We start from the raw sequence: 19,799 nt of genomic DNA on the forward strand, positions 1-19,799 counted from the left end.
ACGTTGTTATTGAATTAAATAGGCACTGAAGAAATCTTTGAGTTGTTCGGATCAAACTTGAGGGCAGCATCTTGCAAGACTTATATTCCCTGAATTTTTGGTATTTTTGGTTTTGTGGCTGCTGCTCCACGTGCTCCCTTGATTGTGCACGTAATGGCAGCACTGAAGAGGAATACCGAATTACCAAGTAGTGTTGAGAATATCCAGCCATTGGTCTATTGATTTGCTTGACCTTTGCACAGTTATAGACAGATATGTGCGGACTGCTAATGGATGTACTAGAGTTACATGAGTTACAATTATATCAGTGTTTAAGTGACACACTATTCTCATTTTGAACCTGACAACATAACTTGTGTTCTTTGCTGATGTACAGATTAATTTTATCATTATTTATTGCAGTGTTAAATTAAATTGCAAAAACAATCAGCAGATTTATCAATAATGAAAATAATCATTAGCTGCAGCCCTTGTCATTTATTTAAAGGTATAAGTTAATCATTAAATGTCTGTCTGGAACAGAAATATGAATTTATTTATATAAAATGCCATAAACTAACTTATCTACATGTCACAGGGAAGATGAAAAGGCAAAGACAAGCAGAGTGACAAGACATTAAACACTGAAAGCTGATCTTAACTGGTGATTTTTTATTAGGAGTTTCACAGCATCAGCACTGAAAGTAGCTCTGACATTGTGAGGTTGGAAGCTTAAGAAGCAGAGAGCTTTAGAGGGCTGTATCCTGTCAACCAGAACACAGACTCTGAGTTTAGGGAAAACATGAGTGCCAATGTGAGATGAAGGTCTTGCATGGTGAAGATGTAGAGGTGAGAGAGGATAAAGGTAAAAGAGAGGTGTGAAAATGTATTATCGGACCATGGCGGAGCCTCAATATGGGCAAATAATTAAAGTCAGTCTCTTTATTTGCGTAGTACAGTTTGTGCAAGCAAAACTTAAAATGACAGTCTTGCAGTGAAACAGAATTATTGCTGCAGTGAGAAATATGATATTGAAAAGGACAGAAAAAAACTTTATCAAGGTTAAAAAGTGTCTCCACCGAAGAGCTCTGTTTGTATTGAAGGAATTCACTTGCAAACTTGGAGAGTTCACAAATTTACCTTCATTATGAGGGTATATATCACATGTTGACACAAACAGGCAGAATAATTTAATATTAGCACAAAAAAAGAGAGAGCAAAATGTTTTGACAGCACACTATAGATCTTACTCTTCATATTTTTATTCAGGTTTCTGTGTCTTATCAAGGCAAAAATTGAAATATGCCCAGGTTGGGCAATCAGTATCCCAAATGGGAAAAAAGTGGGGTATATGGCCAGTGTCCTTGAGGTGAAATAGGGCCAGCTGTCATCCTCTGTTGATATGCTTTTTAAAAGACAAAGTACTTTGACTGTGCAGTCTGCCATTTTATTAGCATGAGAGGGAGGCAGTGACCAGGCTTTATTCAATGACAGACATTACTGCCACGGTGCAGTTTAAAACTCATTCATGCTTTCTTAATGTCTTGGTTTGAATGAGATGAGGTGCTTCTTAGATCACATTATTGTGGAGCTGTGACAGATTCTTTAAATCAGCACTACCTTTTCCTTAATAAAACCAATTATCTTCAAACAATTATTTATCCAAGCTGTTCAATATAAATAATTAGACAAAAGTCTCCAAAGTTTTGAATATATTGGGGGGGAAAATAGTGTCTTTCACAGTTTCTTACACACTGCACATTTAGCACATTTAGTAAGCATCGTTTCATTTCTGCTTGAGGCCATTGTTTTTGATCAGAAAGATACAAGCATCTTACATTTAGTATAATACCCGTCGGTTCATACCAGACACTCTCTCTCTCTCTCTCTGTAAAAAGAAGGTAATAAGAAGAGTTTAGCACTTAGACACCCTTGTATAGCTGAGATATTTTGATTTCAGAACAAACTACATGAAGCCTTTCCAAGGCCTTGTCCAAGTTCATTTATGAAAGAAAGTTTGATGACGTAATCAGTTATTTATTTTGAATCTGAAAAAGCAATATAAATATTTTGAGACCCTTCTCTGGTGTCAGTAACATTTGTGCATAAGAGCACTTAGCAAACAATACATTTACAGAGAGCTCTGCACAGGCTTGAGTGAGATGTAGCACCAGTGGTGAGGGTTGTTCCATGCACCGTGTGTGAGACTTGTTTGTGCTGTATATCATTTTTGAGGGAAATGATGTGTGCATGCCTGCAGGTTTCAGGTGTAGTAGTTACTCCAGTTAGGCTAAAGACCTGACAAGCACAAGTGACAAGTAATTATTTCTTTGTCTGGGACAAATGGGGCTAATTATAGCTGTTGTCAATTTAACTTGAACCCTTCTGTATTATAGCTTCCCACTAATATAATAATTGATTGTTCCTTCTGCTCGTTCACTTCCATGCAGCAGTTATAAACCAATGCTTTCTCACAGTTTGTTGCTTTCTTTTTTCATTTAACTGCAGTTAATTGAAATGTCTTTCAGGACCTGTTCTGTTGTTCAGTGATATAAACTGTGTATTATTATTTCTGGTTTGTTTTTTGTTTTATTTGGTCAGATAACGAGCACAGCACTGATTATGCAACAGCATGCTGAGATATTTTGAGCTATGTTACGTGATATATATCTTGTGTGGTGTTACATTTCAAGATCAAGGATGAAAGATATCTTTGAACATTTTGAAAGCCAGTGTTTTTTCTACCTGTAGGCAGATGCAACACAACCACACAGTCTGTTTTATTTTGAGTGCAAGGCATGGCAGTGTCCATACAGTAGGTACACACATGTATGCCTGTGATTTATCATCATTTGTAACTGCAGATGATTGACTAACTTAACAGTGCACAATGAAGAGAGTCTTTATTCAAACAGCAGAATGGTTATTTCTCAGTAACAGTAATCAGTACACAATCATATGTGCCAGAGGTTGGGTGAGCATTCCTCTGGAAGCCCAGCATTCATGTTAAATGATGTTTCGGCCAATCATTAGGCCCCGCAGAGAGTATCAGGCTGTGCCGTCATAAATCAGCAGGCCCGCCTGATCTAACATATCTTTAAGCTGCCATTAGCTCCTATTCTCAACCAAGCAGAGCAAAGAGTACACACTCAGCAGCTTGACCCGGCCTTATATCTACACCGTATCTGCTTAGGCTGAGCTGTTGTGGCAGGCCCCGCTGGCTTCAGAGGCAGTATCATCTTAATGCCATGGCCCGCTCAGTAGTGCAGCCCTTATCCCTTCTCATCTAGCCCTGCTAGTCTCACTAATAGTTAGTTATAACAGAAAATTTACCCTCTGGCCTACATCACCTTGAATCCTATCCTCACACAAGCAAGGAGCAGATACTTGGCCTGGTCTTATATGAGCATTGTCTTTGTTCAGGTCAAGCTGCAGTGGCCCAACTGGCTTGTCCACTAGCCACACTTTTGCAATCCCTCTGAATGAGTTATAGCCCCTTGACCATTGTGTCAAAAAGAATCTGTGTGTGATTATGAGAGTGCAGGCATGATGATGGAGTTTTTTCCACAACTTTAACCCAAAAGTTGTTCTATGTAATGACTCATAAGATCTTTAAAGCATTAGTAAATGATTAATTACAGCTTATACACCCTCGATCAGGAGTGTAATATTTACAAATCACAGGGAAAAGAGAGTAGCATTCTTGCTAACAGGTTAGGCATACCCATGTGGCATATAGGGAATACTTGTTTATATCCATAAAGCAGGCTAACTCAACAGCATGCATTATGTATTACTGCTATACTACTGGGTGTATTTTTTGAGTGTGTTTGTAATGTGGCAATTGGCAACGCCACTGGTCGCAGTGTGGAGAATGCTGAACCCCTGCTCGAGCCTGTTTATTACATCTGCTAAAGAGCCGCTAATTGTCCTGCAGACTCCATTGTTGGTGTATTGAGATGGGAAGGGAAAGGGAGATGAGCAGATTGATTGCTTTCTGTCCCTCTCAGTCTCTAGGGTTTTCTGCCCATTCCTCCTCTCTCTCTCTCTCTCTCTCTCTCTCTCTCTCTCTCTCTCTCTCTCTCTCTCTGTCTCTCTGTCTCTCTGTCTCACTGTCCACCATCGCTGGCTGGTGTTTGTGCATGAGAATATATGTTTCACCATGTCTGTCTGTGTATGTGTGCACATTGCGATGAGCTCCTGCTTAGGGCTGGGTCAGTAGTGGAGCTTGGCTAACACCCTGCAGATAGACGGTTCAGGTTGCAGCAATTCTGTCTCAGAGCAGAATGTGAGCCCCCCTCAGTACAGTGATCCAAATCCCTGCTTCCTGCTATAGCCTCAGCCCATTAGATACAGCTTGCCTTTCTCCCAAACTCAGCATTGTCAACAGAATCAGCCAGTGGCTCTGGTTACGCCCTTCTCCTGTCTCGTCAAGAGCATCAGTCTGTATACCCTGGGCTCAGGCTCTAACAGACAGACAGATAGGCAGACAGACTGCGAGGGAATATTTTATTTTCAGAGAAAGGAAAATGAAATGCCAGAGCTTGCCTCGCCATCTGGCTCTGAGCTGTAAATACTTGTTAAGGTTCAGCATTTCTTATAAGCAGCCATTCGGAAGAGATTGTATCAGGGAAAGTGTAATGTAATTATCTTCAAGCATATGCCATGATAAATTAGATGTTAGTAAATTGTTTTTTTTTTTTAAAAGAGCACAGTGGATCATAATGTATGTTCCACCAACAAAGAACAAAGACTAACTGAATATAACACTTCCAACACTGAGTGTGTGTTAAACCCAATTTGTTCTTGTCACTTGTGGAGCAACAGTTACTCTACACCTTGTGCAATTAGGCTAATTAAACTGTCAACTTCTTCAAATGGAAATTGATTTTTGGGCCTTTGTTTGTAATATGTAGTCATTTTGTGATTTATTTTATTTGCCATCGTGCAAGTTAAATGCATTCTTTGGAGCTTGATCAATATTTGATTCTTACTGTTTCATTAGTTTGTCTGAAATTCAAATCCATCAGCCGATACTAGCACAGAAAAAACACAAGCTTAGCTGATATACATGCGCAGAACAGCAGGCTCTGCCCCATCAGTGCAAGCAGTGTCTGCTGAAGTGTCATTTTAGCAGTTTCTTTGCTCCTGACCCTGTGTGACCATACTGAACCAAAATAATGGATGTCACATTTTAGGTTATGGAAATGAGTTTGATTAAGAACAAGTATGGTCTCAGTCAGAGAGTGGTCATTACAGTCTCTGAGTTTGAAACAGCATGCACTGCTGAAATGCCTCCTCCCCCTCTGAGAGGTGACAGCACAAGACCATTAAATATTTATGGTGACACTGAAATTCGTATAGTCTGTGACTTTCTCTCATCTTCTCGGCCATTATTAGCTGTTTTCAGATCAGAGGTTCAGAGGTGCCCTCTTTAAGCACAGCTACTGCTTATTTTATTGTAATTCTGGGTGTAGTGGTTAAAACATTTAAATTTGGAATTTTACTCAACATTAAATAACAATACATCTGATGTTTCTCTTCTCATTTCTCATTTAAAACAGTCTGATGGCCTAATTAGTGAAACTGGTGTCTCTAATACTCAACTGCTTTCTACTTTGTTTTCAAGGCTTTCCAGCAGTTCATTTTGCTTGCCAACGTGCAAGCCCTCTTTTGCTGGCATGCACTTATATCAAATAGCGATCACAAGGGGGCAGTGTTTTACAATAATTTTAGAACCTAAACTGGCTTTCATCGAGCTCTTGGCACTGAGGTGCTGTATGCTGTTCTTTTTATTTTTGTTTACAAGAAATAACTCAGAAATATACTTAATCCCGTCTCTAAAGAACCCTTTGATTCCCACTACAGTACAGCATCAGAGTCTCTGAACTGTGGTGACCACCATCCAGTTAAAGCGTCATGTAGAAGCAGAGCTGCTGCCATTGGAAACACAGAGGCTGCATTTTTTTATTTTTATTTTTTTGAAAGAACTGTTTTCCCGAGGGATTAAACTCTATTTGTGTGTTGTGGGGATTAAAAAATAAATTTTGCAAATCAAACATGAGCTAAGGTTGGTTTGCTGTGGACGGCCTTGGCAGAAACCCATCCCTCACTCATTCTCGATCTCTCTTTTCTCTCCATCTCTCTCTCTTTCTCTCACTGTCCTCAGATCACACACTGTTTCTGTATATGAAGGACTTTGGTCCGGGAGGAGAGACACTGTGGCACTCTGTCACTATGTCCTATCTCTCTCCCTCTCTATCCAAGTGATGGATCAGTGTTTTCAAATGCACCCATTTTAATTAAACCTCTCATCAGTCTTCTTTGGAGCCTGGTGACATGAGGTGCAGCCAGCGCTCACTCCCTGTTAAGATGATTTCAATGGGATATAAAGCTTGCGTCATTTAAATTGGACAGATACCTCTCTCCAGTATCAGCCAACACTTCATAACACAAATGCTAATTAATCATTAAAGTGGCATAGATGAAAGGCTAGAACTTTCACTTTACTCCCTGACTAAGATAAATGACGCTTAATGATGTGAAAATGAGGGATACTGCAGTCTAGTTGGAGCAATTATATATGAATAAGACACATGACAAGTGTCCTATACAGGGCCAATGACCACTTACTAGTAACTAATTAGGCTGATGAGAGGTCCTTAATGGCTTCCTACAGGATTGTACTTCATATCAGAACTGAAATAAAACGTTTGGCTCCAAATGACAGAAGGGCTGTCTGAGGAGCCGTAAGGAGAGAGGTGTCTTCCATTTAAGAGCAGTGGCTTGGTGTTTTCACTCTGTCTCTCTTTGTGTCTCTGTCTTCCTTCTGGTCTCTGTCTCTGTGTGTCCCCCTGTGTGGATGTGTGCTTATGCACGTGCGTGCATGAATGTGCAGACGGACCTTCGGCATGAAGTGATAATCTATTAATGACTGTGCTGAAAAAAAAACCACTGTTCATAGTTCAAGTAATGGCATCATCCAGCAAAGAGATGTTTAAAAGGTAACGTGTGTGTGGTGAGGGAGGATGCCTAAAGGCGAGCATGTGTTCGTGGCCAATCTGATATCTGCTGCCTCCCCTAGATGACTACATCTGTCGTTGTCAGCAGGACTCCATTAGGAAGCGAGTGGCTCTTTGTGGCAGAGCGTAGAATCAGCAGGACACTTTACCTCACCCTAGACGTGTGTGTTTGGGTATGTTTATGTACATATTTATATGTGTGTGCAAGAGAAAGAGACACAAAAAGAGAGATAAAAACAAAGCGTACCAGTTTTTGTCTTTCTGCTGTGTGTTAGTCTGTGTTAGTAACTGTGAATTCTTATTAAACATCAGCTCAGGCCTTTCAGTAGTTGGCTCCTTCTCTGTAACACTGCAGCACCTTTAATTAAAAACTTCTAAACATCTGGACAGACATGCAGCCCTGACATACTATCATATTATATATTGTTCACACTACATGTAGTCATTTGATTCAAAGCTGATATCGAAACGATTGATGACGCTGATTTTTTTTCAGTGTTATATATACCGGCTTGATACCAGCTTGATTTTTCTAAGTCAAGCCTGTAATTTGTCTTTTACACTTACAGTAACCAATAACTCAATGTCCATGTACAAATATCATTTCAGTATTGTATTAGAATAGACTTGAAAAAAATCTGAACTTATGCTCTAATGCAGCTTTAAAGTTGAAGTGGCTCAGGGTTCAAAATGCTGTTCGGTGGCCCACATTAAGATATCACAGCTTTCATCCCTGTAACCAGTGGAGCAAACAATGTCCTCTGAAAATGTTATTTGAGACTCTGAACACATATCTGCTCAGTCACTGTGAGACACTCTAGATAACAGCAGTGGCAAACTGCCTTAAATGTAAATGAGCACAAAATTGTAAACAGGCCGGCCCTGAGCTAATGTTAGTGGAAGGTCTATTGATTGAGTGGTTGTTGTTTCATCCCAGGATCTCTGAGTCAATCTCTGTGGGTCTGGTGCTGTTGCCTTTGGGCGATACTAGAGGAAGGGCTGATTATATTATTCAGCTACACAACCTAATAAGCACAGCTGATGCAAATCTTAACACCAATAACGTCTGCCTAAGTAGCATACGGTGAAAGAATTATAGACACCAGCGGGGAGGTGTGCCTTCTTGATTGGAACCTCCACCTCCCTGTTCATGAGTTTATATCAGGATGTCATTGTTCAGCCAGCCTCAGACCAGCAGTTATTAGGGGGACATAAGCACATAAATCATGCCAGCAATTAGCGACCCACTTTGCACACACACACACACACTTGCATGCATAACATACATAAACACTCATGGAAGACATCAGCCATCATATTGCTCTCAGTAAATGTATCTCCAGAGGGACCATTACACTGCAGACCAAAATGAAATCAAAATGAAAGATCCATTTAGGTGCAACCCACCGTGCAGCTGGCTTTGGACAGTCTGTTTCATCCTTTCTGGCAGTCTGATCTCCCCCTCTCTCTGTGTGTGTGTGTCTGTGCGTGTGTGTACGTGTATTTCTATCTTTGTGAGGACCAGTTTGAGATGTAAACCTTATGGAGTGAGGACATTTCGGCCAGTCCTCGCTTTCTGACACACCTTCAAAGGGCTGTTTGGGGGTTACGGCTTGAAGACTTGGTTTTAGGGTTCAGGTTAGAATTAGGTTTAGGTTGGGGTTAGGCCTTCAATTGTGATGGTTCAGCTTAAGACAAGAGGCTATGGAAAACATTATGTCAATAAGAGTGCTCACAAAGATAGGTGTGTGTGTGTGTGTGTGTGTGTGTGTGTGTGTGTGTGTGTGTGTGTGTGTGTGCGTGTGTGTGTGTGTGCGTGTGTGTGTGTGTGTGTGTGTGTGTGTCAGTTGTCGGAGAGTTGTCAGCCAGTTGGACTACCATCGACCCTCCTTCGTTAGCCCTGCTTTCACTGCATGTCTGACATTCCCCTGACATAAGGTGCAACACACACACGCACACGCACACAACCACACGCTAACCTCTTGCCAGGAGTTTAACAAGCTGCCAGTGTATTTGGTACAAAACAAGTTACTGGACATGGAGAACAAACACGGCATTTGGACATATATAAATTCTGGTGAAGGAACGTGAATAAGAGCAATGCATCCAGGCAAGAAATTGAAGAAGTGTTTTGTTTCTTTGTTTTACATTTCTCAGAATATGCTGGTTCATAGCAGCTGATAAGCCTGTGATTGTAAGATGTTCTTAACCCGGGTGGGGACTGAAATTAATAGGACGTGACAGGATATCTGAGGTTCTCAATGGTTGAGAAGTTCTTGATGATATGCTGAATTAAATATAAAAAGCATGTAAGACTTTTATGATACAACTTGCTGGAGCGGTATATCCCTTTTAAAATGAACCAAATTGAAAGGATATATATTTTCAGAAGGACATGGAAACTTTGTTCTTACTGCTAGCATTTGAGTTTGATGTAGTTTTGTGTGCACACAGACATGTTCATGTGTGTTTGCCCTTCTTTATTTACATGCTTGCATGGGTGATGGCGGGCAGGCGTGCATGCAACTGTGACGAAGGTGGAGGTGTAGGAACATTTAATAGGCTATGGATTTCCACTAGATTTCATCGCCTTCCTTGATTGGAAGTCATTAAAGGAATAGTTCAACATTTAGGGAACTGCACTAATTTGCTCTAACACAGTATTTCCTGCTCAAAATGTCCTCACCCTAACTCCAGCCCCGTGCCTGACACCTAGACTCGAAATATATCAATCTTCTCATCTTACTCTCATAACAAAAGCGCATAAGCATGTTTCCCAAAGTGCTGAACTATTTATACATTTCTTAACTCTCCCCCGCTGCGTGTGCTTTTGACAACCACACAATTTTGAGCACCAGCACAGAAAGCTCACCTCCACAAATAATAAAACAAATAGAAGGATTTGGTTTTACAAGAAGGATTCATTTGTAAATGTCAGGCAGAAAGGGACCATTTATTTCACAAAGGGCCATTCATTCATTTCTCTCTGAGCAGCAAATAGGAGGCATCAGGCCTGTGGGGACTAGGACACTGTTTGCTATAGCTAGCGGCCGTACTCTGAAAGTCATTCATCAGAACCATTTCCCCTTTCCCAAACTCTCTCCAGCCCAGCTGTCATGATGCTGCCGAGATGAATTAGCTGTGTCATCCTGTGTTTTCCAATGCAGGCAGGGATACTCTTACTGCCCCTTGGGCTGTAAATATAAATCTGCTTCATCCAGCCACAATACTTATACAGTAAGACTCCTGAATCAATTTTCAGATTAATGCATCGACCTATCACAGGTCACAATTCATGGTGGTGCTGCCACACTCGGGCCTTTGACAACCTGAGAAAAAAGGCTTTGGAAACCATCTGGTTCAGAGCACAGTGATGTTAGATTAACAGAGCTGGGGATCCAATGAATTCTTACCACACAACAGCTATTCACAGTGTTTAAACATCTCTTCTGAGGCTGACTGTACATCACAGTGATATTACTGTAGTTTGTTTTATTTGAAGAGTTTTTAATGCAGGAAAATGTTTCCCAAGGCAGTGCTTTACATTCTAGTTTTAAAACAGCTCAAAAGCTTCACACTGTGCTTAAAACAGCCCCATAGCTTCTCTAATGTACAATCACTGTAAAATGGGTCAGCATGGGCTTTTAAAGACCCACAGCAATTTGAATATTTTTAGACCTAGAACCAATATGTTTTTGCTGATATTTGGTGGTTTTAAATCTGACCATATTCGTGCCTAAAACATTCTAGTTGTCAGTTTTGCTCTTGTCAAGATGGGAAAGCCTCTGAACCTTAATTTCTATCACTTGACATTTAAACTTTGCAAAAGCAGAAAGATAGAAACAAGCCAGAAAGAAAAAAGAGATAGACAGATACATACATATATACATACACAGAGAGAAAAAACTATATAGACCAATAATGAAATTCTTGTGGGATATAGCAGGCCTTAAAAATAAGAGTTTATATATCAAAACATAATTGACCATGAAATTTAATATCTGATAAAAGCCTGAAATGCAAAAGTCTAATCTTAAATCAATGAAAATACAACAATAGCCTAATAATAGAATTGCAATAATAGTAATAAAGTAATAGCTGCAATCTCTGGTTCATGGTGTTGAAATATTTTAATTGAATAGTCCAGCGAGAGAGAGACCCACAAGAGACAGATCAGCAGCAGAGGCTGACTTATCATATTAGCCAAGCTCTAAAAAAAATGCTGTTTATTACATTTCCCACAATACAATCAAGCTGTGTCTTTTTAACCATTTTTGCTGGAATAATAGTTCACCTCAGGATGAATAAACTGAATTTCATGAGTTGCAGTCGGTGGATTGCCACTTTATGTAACAGTTTCACAGGTTTTGATGTTTTACAGGGGTTTCCAGCATGTTACTGTCAATCAGAGCTGCCAACATCTGTTTTGCTCATAGGCCCTTTCACAACATGTGTGCAATATTATACTGTATAGTTATAGTTATATAATGTTGCACTGGGCTCATTATAGAAGTTTAGCATGTTCTACTCATTCACTACACTGATTATGCTGCTAGAGCAGTCGAATAGCATTACAATAGTTTAAAAACCAAGGACATATTTTCACAGCACAATGTGACTCCTAATATTTCCTATGTGCGTGTATGTGAGTTCTTTTGACAACATTACACAATATTCATCTTTGTTTAGGTGCCACAGCCCGAAGCTCTTTGTGTTCACAGGCTTGCAGTGAGCTCCTGAGCCACTTCCACTGACTCTCATCTCACATTGTTTTTACAGTAGAGCGGCACTTACCTGACGCGGTATTTAATTCAACCTTATAGCCCAGGAGATTGAGAGACTATTGCAAAAGTGGCCTTTGTGACATTTGTCCCTTACAGCAGATCATGTAGACAATTATCCTCAAAATTGTCTCTGTAAATCACCGCCTGCTCCTCTGTCAGCCCCCGCAGCTACAGGACCCTGACTGCTGCTGCTCGCCATGCCTCCACCCCATTTCTCTTCCTTTGCTCCATCCATCGCCACCTCCCTCCCCCTCTTTGCTTGCTCCCCGGTGGATGACTTGGCGCCAAACATTCCCAGCATGAGACAGAGAAGAGACAGCAGCAACCACAAGAGGCAGAGAGAATACGGAGATCACAGACAGAGAGAGAACAAAGGTGTGTGTGAGGAGGTTTGACGTATAATGTAAAGACACATGGCAGGGAACGGCAGGACGAGAGGAAAATACATTGTGTTTGTGCCCAGGCAAACAGACGAGGGGTAGTACTGTACTGAGGGTAAACAGAGAGAAGAGAGGGGAGGAGGGTGTACAGCCGAGTAGATTTAACTTTGGGAGGGGAGCTGGGCGACGTTTTTCACCATGTGACATGTAGTTTGACTCTACATGTGTCAAGGTCCAGGCTGGGCAGCCCCATCCCGACCTGGACTCAGAATGACAGTTTGATTAACTGCCCAGTGCCTGGACACCCCAGAGCTCTTGCAAACAAACCTTCTGTCGTCAGTGCAGAAGTCTGTAGTGTATGTACTATTCAATATCGAAAAATATATATACTGTATTATTCCAAACATATCTACTCAAGAATAGGCATTTGTGCATGTGCACATAAAGACTTTGGGGAAAAAAACGATAAGCTATTTGTAGTTCTGTATTGTGCATTATCTTTAAATGTCCTCTTAAATTTTGAATTCTAAAAGTGGAGGTTTTAAAGAAAAATGCTGCACGTAATACAGCTCTGAGCATGGGAGCACACTGCATGGCAAAAGGTGTTATCCTGCCCAGCTTGCTGAAATGACTGATAAGATATGACGTCAAGTGGCAGCTATTAAATTTCTGTGCTTGTCGGTGCCTTTTTCATTTATCTTCAGTTGGCTTTTAAGCATTCGCTGCTTCACTGGCCTTACTGATTGAAAGTGAGGTCTTTTTCTCATTTAGAGGAAGTGTCAAAGCAAAAATCCACCCTAAAAACAGCCATCCACTGATTATTCTCATTCACATTAGCTCCTAGCAATCAAGCAACTAATACTCTGTGGTGTTAAATAGCCTGCGATAGAAATTCATGGCATCAGTTTGCAATGGATAGTGATATTTGCGAACTGAGAATGTTTCCATAATTACATCCCTTTTTTTTATCCATTGTAGTGCTGCTGACGGTCTGAACTCCAAAATGTGTCCATAAATTTACTCTGTACACTGTCAGCTTGTTAACGAAAGTCCCCATCAGCTTTCTGTTTAACAGTTCTGGGATTTGTCTCAATAACATCATCGAAATGACTTTGCAAGAGACAGATACACGCTCACAAATGAAGATTTAACTGTCTGTGATTATCATAACGCCATATGTGTATATCCATTTAAAGCAACAGCCTTAGGATGCCTGAACTCGTTGGTCTTTGGAGAAATAAGCAGTTTTTATAGACTCCAAGTTCTGCTTTGGGACCATGCACATTGAAAAATCAATAGTGTTTTAGCCAAAGTCTGCATTTGTCTACCCAATACTAATCAGGGGAACTTCTTTTTTTATGGAATTCTTTTGATTTCGCTTTATTCACTCTTGAATCAGTGTAAGGTGTATTTGAAACAATGTCTCACCTTTGTCCATTAGTGAATTTGTGGTTTATTTTAAGATCCAGTCAGTCAAACAGGATATTTATTTATGTCTCCGATGCTCTGGTATTAATAGACTAAAGATATGACCCCTAACACACATCCCTGTTTGCTTTCACAATGGGTTCATTAGTGAAACTCTTTAACTGCAGTTTCAGAGCCGCGTACATTTGTTATTCTGTTGTTGTTACACTTGCTGTGGGATTGTGTTTCTCTGTCAAGCAAGTACATCATTATCCCCTCACCCAGACGGATTAGCTTGTTGCACAGAGCCTCTCCTCCGATACGTCTCTCTCTTGATGAGTTGGCTGGGGAAACGGGCTTGAACAAATGCTTTAACGCCAGAAGTGTCAGGATCCATCTCAGGTGAATTCTGATGCACCGCCAACCATGTTTTTAAATATAAGTTGCAAATAATCTATATTCACACCCCAATGTTCATACTTAAACCTCAGTTATTCTCCTGTTTGCGCTCTCTTTCCTACCTCTCCCATTTGCTGGCATGTCAGCTTTTCTGTACATGACGCACAACTGCATCCAATCAAGGATATACTGACTGCCATGCTACAACTCTTGAATACAAGATGGTGGCGTCTCACTCAGCCTCTGTCGTGGTCTCATGACACCCTCGCTCATTAAAAGATGAGTAATCACCTAGGTAGAACACTCGATTGTCCTCAGAAGGGACATTATGACGTGTGCTACAGTAAATTGCCAGGGAGAGGATGAGAGTGAAAAGTATGAATAAGCAGCCTGTGTCCTGAGTGAACGCAGAAACACGGGCAGACATTAAACTGCTGGTGGTTGCCTGATCTCATCTTCTGTTCCTTGTAGTGTTTGAATTTTGTGTCATGTATTTCCATGTAGACTGTGGGTGGGTAAATTAGAATCTGCACAAAAAAGCAGCCCAGTATCCCAGGGAATGCAGGAAGTAGTGTACCCTTTATGTAGCCAGGTAGAAAGTTAAGGATGTGAAAATCATCCTTAATTTCAACCCACCTTTCTGTTTAGTTCTGCTCATGCCCTGTTTATACCCTGTCAAACTTCTTTGTGATGTGATGGCACTGTGTTCCCAGATTGCAGAAATTACCCAACTTGCAAGAAACTGGATTTTTTTAAAAGAGAAAACGACAAGAGGGAAAAAAAAAAGATTCACTAAGTACACGTCATTCAAGCTGTCTTTGCCTCCTCATTCACACCATTTACGTCTCACCTCTTTTCCCTCAGTCACGCAGCAAACTACACACACACTCACTCTCATACACACAAATAAATACTGTACCCTAAAGTAGGAACAGAAAGTGAGAATCAGGCCTGTTTGGTGTCCAGCTTTTACTCTGGATTGGAGCACTGTGTGATGATGACCAGCCAAGCATGAACCACCACTTAACCAACACCCCGAGAGAGAGAGAGAGATGGCGTTGGTAAAACGCTTCGTCGATGGAGCATTCAAGCCTCTGTCGACTGCCTGACACAGGCAAACCGGGGCACCACAGGGTCAAAAATCCCATTAAAATGTTGGGCTCTTTGGGACTTCAGGAGACGCCTTAAAGAGGTGCGACATGATTTGCATGAATTTACCAGCAGCATCTTGACCTTTTTTTGTTTTCCCCCTAACATTTCATGTCTTGCACTGAGACACATCAGAGAATTGACAGTAGGGAATGTCAACCAGTTTGCTTACACCTCAGTGTCACCAAAATGTTAAACACCCGGTGAACCTTTTTTCTCATGCTTTGAATCAGTAACATTTAAAATTCAACTGGTGGAACAGTAATGACAGAGGCTACGGTCTCTGCAGCATTACTTCCTATAAGGCAGTGCTCAATTCTGAGGAAGAATACAAATTGTGAGCCAGGAGGGATTATGGTGCATGTGTATGGGGTTGTGTGTATGTGGGTCCTGTGCTGTGTGTGTATCTGTGTGACTGTGTGCGTGCGTGCGTGTGTGTGAGATGGGCTTGAAAAGAAAGACAAATGATCTGTGGCTACTGAAGCCAATGATTTCATTCAGAAAAGGCACTGAGGATACTCTGGAGAAGTGTATGTGTGTCTGTGTGTGTGGTCCGACAGCTTTGTTTCAGGTTCGAACTGGATTTGGGGTTAGGGGCCGGGGAAGGTATTATGTCAATGAGAGTCCTGACAAAAATATAAGCACAAGATTGTGTGTGCGAGCGTGTGTGTGTGTGTTAAGAGTGAGGTGGAAAAGTGAGAATCAAAACTGGGAGGCAGAGAGAAGGAACGTGCAATTACAATATGACTGTGTGATTTTAACTAACTATTGTCTCTGGGGCATTTCTGCAGATTTTCTGCTTGTAATTTTGATGAAATAATCCCCTGAACTCAAGTTGCTGCACAGTAGCCCACTAAATCATTCGGAATAACTTCGCCCCCCCCCCCCCCCCCCCCCCCCCCCCTCCTCCTGAGGACAAGCTCAGGGAGCGTTGCGCGACAAAATACTCCTCCACCACCGCTACAAGCGGCTGTTCAGTGCCTGAGAGAACCAAGCAGAGCTGCGTGCGCTTCTCTCTCTCTCTCTCTTTCTCTCTCTCACACACAAACAGCAGCCATCTGAGAGCGCAGAGGCGAGTTTAGGCTCAGTCACTGTGACCACAGCGGGACCGATGTTGAACGCGCGCACCGGCGTTCCTCCAAAATGTGCCAGTGCGACTCATCTGGACCGAAACCGAGACCGGGCTCCCTCGCTGAAGCCGGGAAGCTCTTCTTAAAACACACAACCTTGCATGGCCTGAGGCACATCTTCCTCAGCGGCTCCTACCCCCGGAGAGTTGCGTGGCTACTGGCTTTCCTGGCAGCTTTGGCTCTGCTCTTCACCTGGTCTTCAAACAGAGTGCGGTACCTGCTCTCCTCGCCCGTGTACACCAAGGCGCACATGGTGTACGCCAAACGACTTGTTTTCCCCGCCGTTACCATCTGTAACCAGAACCTCCTGCTGCCGAGGCGCATGAAGAAGACGGACATATTCAGCGCGGGGAGGTGGCTTGGACTTTTGGGCAGGAACTGGCAGGTGTCCCCCGCTGCGAGGGAGGCACTCACACCTCTGAGGGGCGACGACGGGGGGAGTTCGGGGAGCGAGCCGCCTTGGTCCCCGCTCTCTCGGATTCTGGACTTCAACCACTTTCTTCCTCCTCCTCGGGAATCCCAGCCGTCCATGAGGCAGCTGCTGGACCGGCTGGGACACCAGCTGGAGGAGATGCTGTTGTACTGTCGGTACCAGGGAGAGCTCTGCGGGCCGCGCAATTTCAGCACCGTGAGTGTCGCCAAAGTTCAAGTCTTTGTTTAAACTCCCCCGCCCACTCCCAACAGGTTGATGCAGCTTTTAGAGATGGATGTAGCTTTTTCAATTATTAGGCTGAGTCGGGGGGTGAACCGATTGTAATTGCCTGTCAGTATCTTTTATGTGTAGCTTAGATAGATATTGAGTGGCTGCGTAATTAATTTGTTTTGAACATATGCAATCGGCAGCCTGTACACAACGCACATTCCTCTGCACTGGTGCTTGGTAATGCGCCTCAGTAGTTCAATTAACTCTCTCTACCTCTAAAGCTAAAGCCATATGAATGCCACGATAATGTGTTTGAATGGGCTCAGGCTGTGTTGCACTCCACAGTGATCTTACATAATTGGATTTCAGCTGACAATATACCTCCATAATATCCCTATAGTTTTTCTAAATTCTCTGACTTGACAACACTTGCAGTGTTTGTGTGGGATTTATATTTTTAAATTAATCATAGGGTAGTAAATTTTCATAAGCATTTCTCATTTGTTCTTCTCATCCTTACTCGTTCACACACTCATTTAATCCATCACTCTTTCTGTCTCACGATTTCACCCAGAGACACTGTGGAAAATTACAATATCAAAAGTGGAATAATTTTATTGGAGAAGATTGCAGAGCCCAGCAGGCTTCTGTGTTCACCATATGGTCTGAACGGGTCTCTCCCCTGTCGTCCATCACTCGCTGGATCAATGTGTGTACAATCCTAGGCTCACAGGAGACCAATCTGCCCCTAATGAAGACTTTTGATTCATTTAGCAACGCTTTACAACACTCCCCGACTCTGTGATGGAGAGCAGTTAGTGTTGCCCTCACTGGTAAACTGCAGCCCCATTGATTGCACTTCATCATCGTGTGGAGAACAATGTGAAAGCCAGTGTTTCTCCCTCTCTCTCACCTCATTACCCAAATTTGTTTTCAGTAAAAGTAGAATTTCTTCTGTTGTCTGAAACACAGCTTGATTTTTTTTCCATTTGCAGCAGGCAGGACTGAGGGTTATTTTATTTTTTTGAGGGAAATTTATAATTAGAAACTGCTTGCCTCGGTGCCTCAGCCCTCAGTCTCTGTGGCATCAAAACATATCCCTTTAGATAATGCACTGCAAAGCTGCTTTTTTTTTATTCCCAAATGTAAGTTCAACGCATCTAGAACCATGAAACAAGTTATCACAGTCAAACACATTTCTTCTCACCAACGAATGCTTCGTGTTATGTAAGGTATTTTAAAGGGTGACCAAGCAATAGCAACCTATTTCAGAGATAAACATGATGCAGAGGCCTGAGTTTTGGGGATGTATGTTAGTACATAGATAATCGATGATGCCCTGCTTGGCCTCAGGGTGCTCAAGACAAGCTGTCAGCATGAGTCAGACCAATAGAATCAGTCACACTTGAGGAGCGAGGTGTGGAGGAGGAAGGGGAGCCTGTCTACATACAATAGGTTTCAAGATGTATCGACTTTTGTGCAGGAACCCCCCCATGTTGCAGAGTCTCTTGTGAGACTCTATAAATCTGGTCCCCTGGCCTCATCAATCCATCCTTCCCTCCGTGCAGCCACTTTATCCGTTTTTTTTTTTTATTTTTTTTTTTTTATCAGTGCTTTAACGACACACATGCTTAATTCTCATCAGGCAGGCCTCTCCTCACTCGCAGGTTTCAGACATTGATTTCAGTTGCGAAATCCACCAGTGAACATGCAGTCAGGCTCCGTCCCTCCTTTTCACCCTATTGACTGACAGTTAAAAACTTACTGGGAAGTCTAACTGAAGGTGGATTTGCTCTATATATATATATCCTGTCTGTAATATCAGTGCAATGGAAGCTCTTTGTATTTATTTATTAATTTTTTGGGTGAATTTGTGGATGACATTTTGAGAGAAAAATCTTCCCCAAACTCTTAAGCCATGCTAAAAAGAAAAAAGAAAAAACTACAGCTACTGGCAATGACTTTGGATTTGTAGGCCCAACATGTATCTGTTCTTTGCTCTTTAGCTGATTTCAGTGACAGTCCAGACATTTATTTCAGACATACTGTAGCTTCCTATAGACTCGCAAGTTTGCAAAGCTGAACTTTGCAGATTCTACAGGCGAAAATCCACCAACTCCATTTTATCTGTCAACAGTCAACATCTGACAACGAACCATAAAGCAGTGCAGACATACACAATTTATTTAACAGGTGTGACTCCTGTGACTCTTGTTGGCTGGAAAAACTCTCTCTCTGCTCCCTGTATGCTTTCAGATTTCTCTACCTACACATTTAACTCACACCTGCTCTCTGATAACCAGTCAGAGGCAATTTGGACATTTTATTGCAGCAGGGGGACAAAATAACTATCTGCAATATAAGATCCTGTGATAAATATTAAATTTGTAAAGGTGACAAAACCATTTCACCTAACTTGAGACTTTTGTATCACATGATCCTCATCCATTGATAGAGTTTGATCACTTTCCATGAAACTGTAAATGTTCATCCTTGACCTTGGAAGCAGAAGTTGACAGTCTGGCCTCAAGGTCCATTTAGTGTCTGTTCTGAATTCTTAGCTGCTGATGAGGACTGTCTGACATGCATGAAAGCTCCTAAATAGCTGCTAACTGGCCCTTGAGGTGAGGCTGTTTTTGAAGCTTTGTGAAGCTTTCTTTTTTTCCATTGAGGCTGGTTTTATATGTGTTGATTCAAAGCTGTGGTGTGTTTTATGTTTGTGGTTTTGTATTGGATTCTTTTATATTGTAAGGTGTCCCTTGTATTTTGTGACGCTCCTTCCTCATACAGATGAAGCACACTGGCACAGAGTGGACACAGCAGAAAAGTAAACTGATACACTTTATTATCCTCTCATTCGTCATTTTCATTTGTTGAACCATATTTGATGACATATCACCTCACAT

The 19,799-nt window shown here is 41.8% G+C and overlaps 1 protein-coding gene across 2 annotated transcripts in view; it reads left to right on the forward strand.

Moving 5' to 3' along the window:
* The window catches only part of asic1b (acid-sensing (proton-gated) ion channel 1b), a 141,933-nt gene that overhangs the window by 99,431 nt on the left and 22,703 nt on the right, over positions 1-19,799 (forward strand). The window lies entirely within an intron of this gene.

The sequence above is a fragment of the Toxotes jaculatrix genome, chromosome 3, assembly GCF_017976425.1.
Source record: "Toxotes jaculatrix isolate fToxJac2 chromosome 3, fToxJac2.pri, whole genome shotgun sequence".
NCBI lineage: Eukaryota > Metazoa > Chordata > Actinopteri > Toxotidae > Toxotes > Toxotes jaculatrix.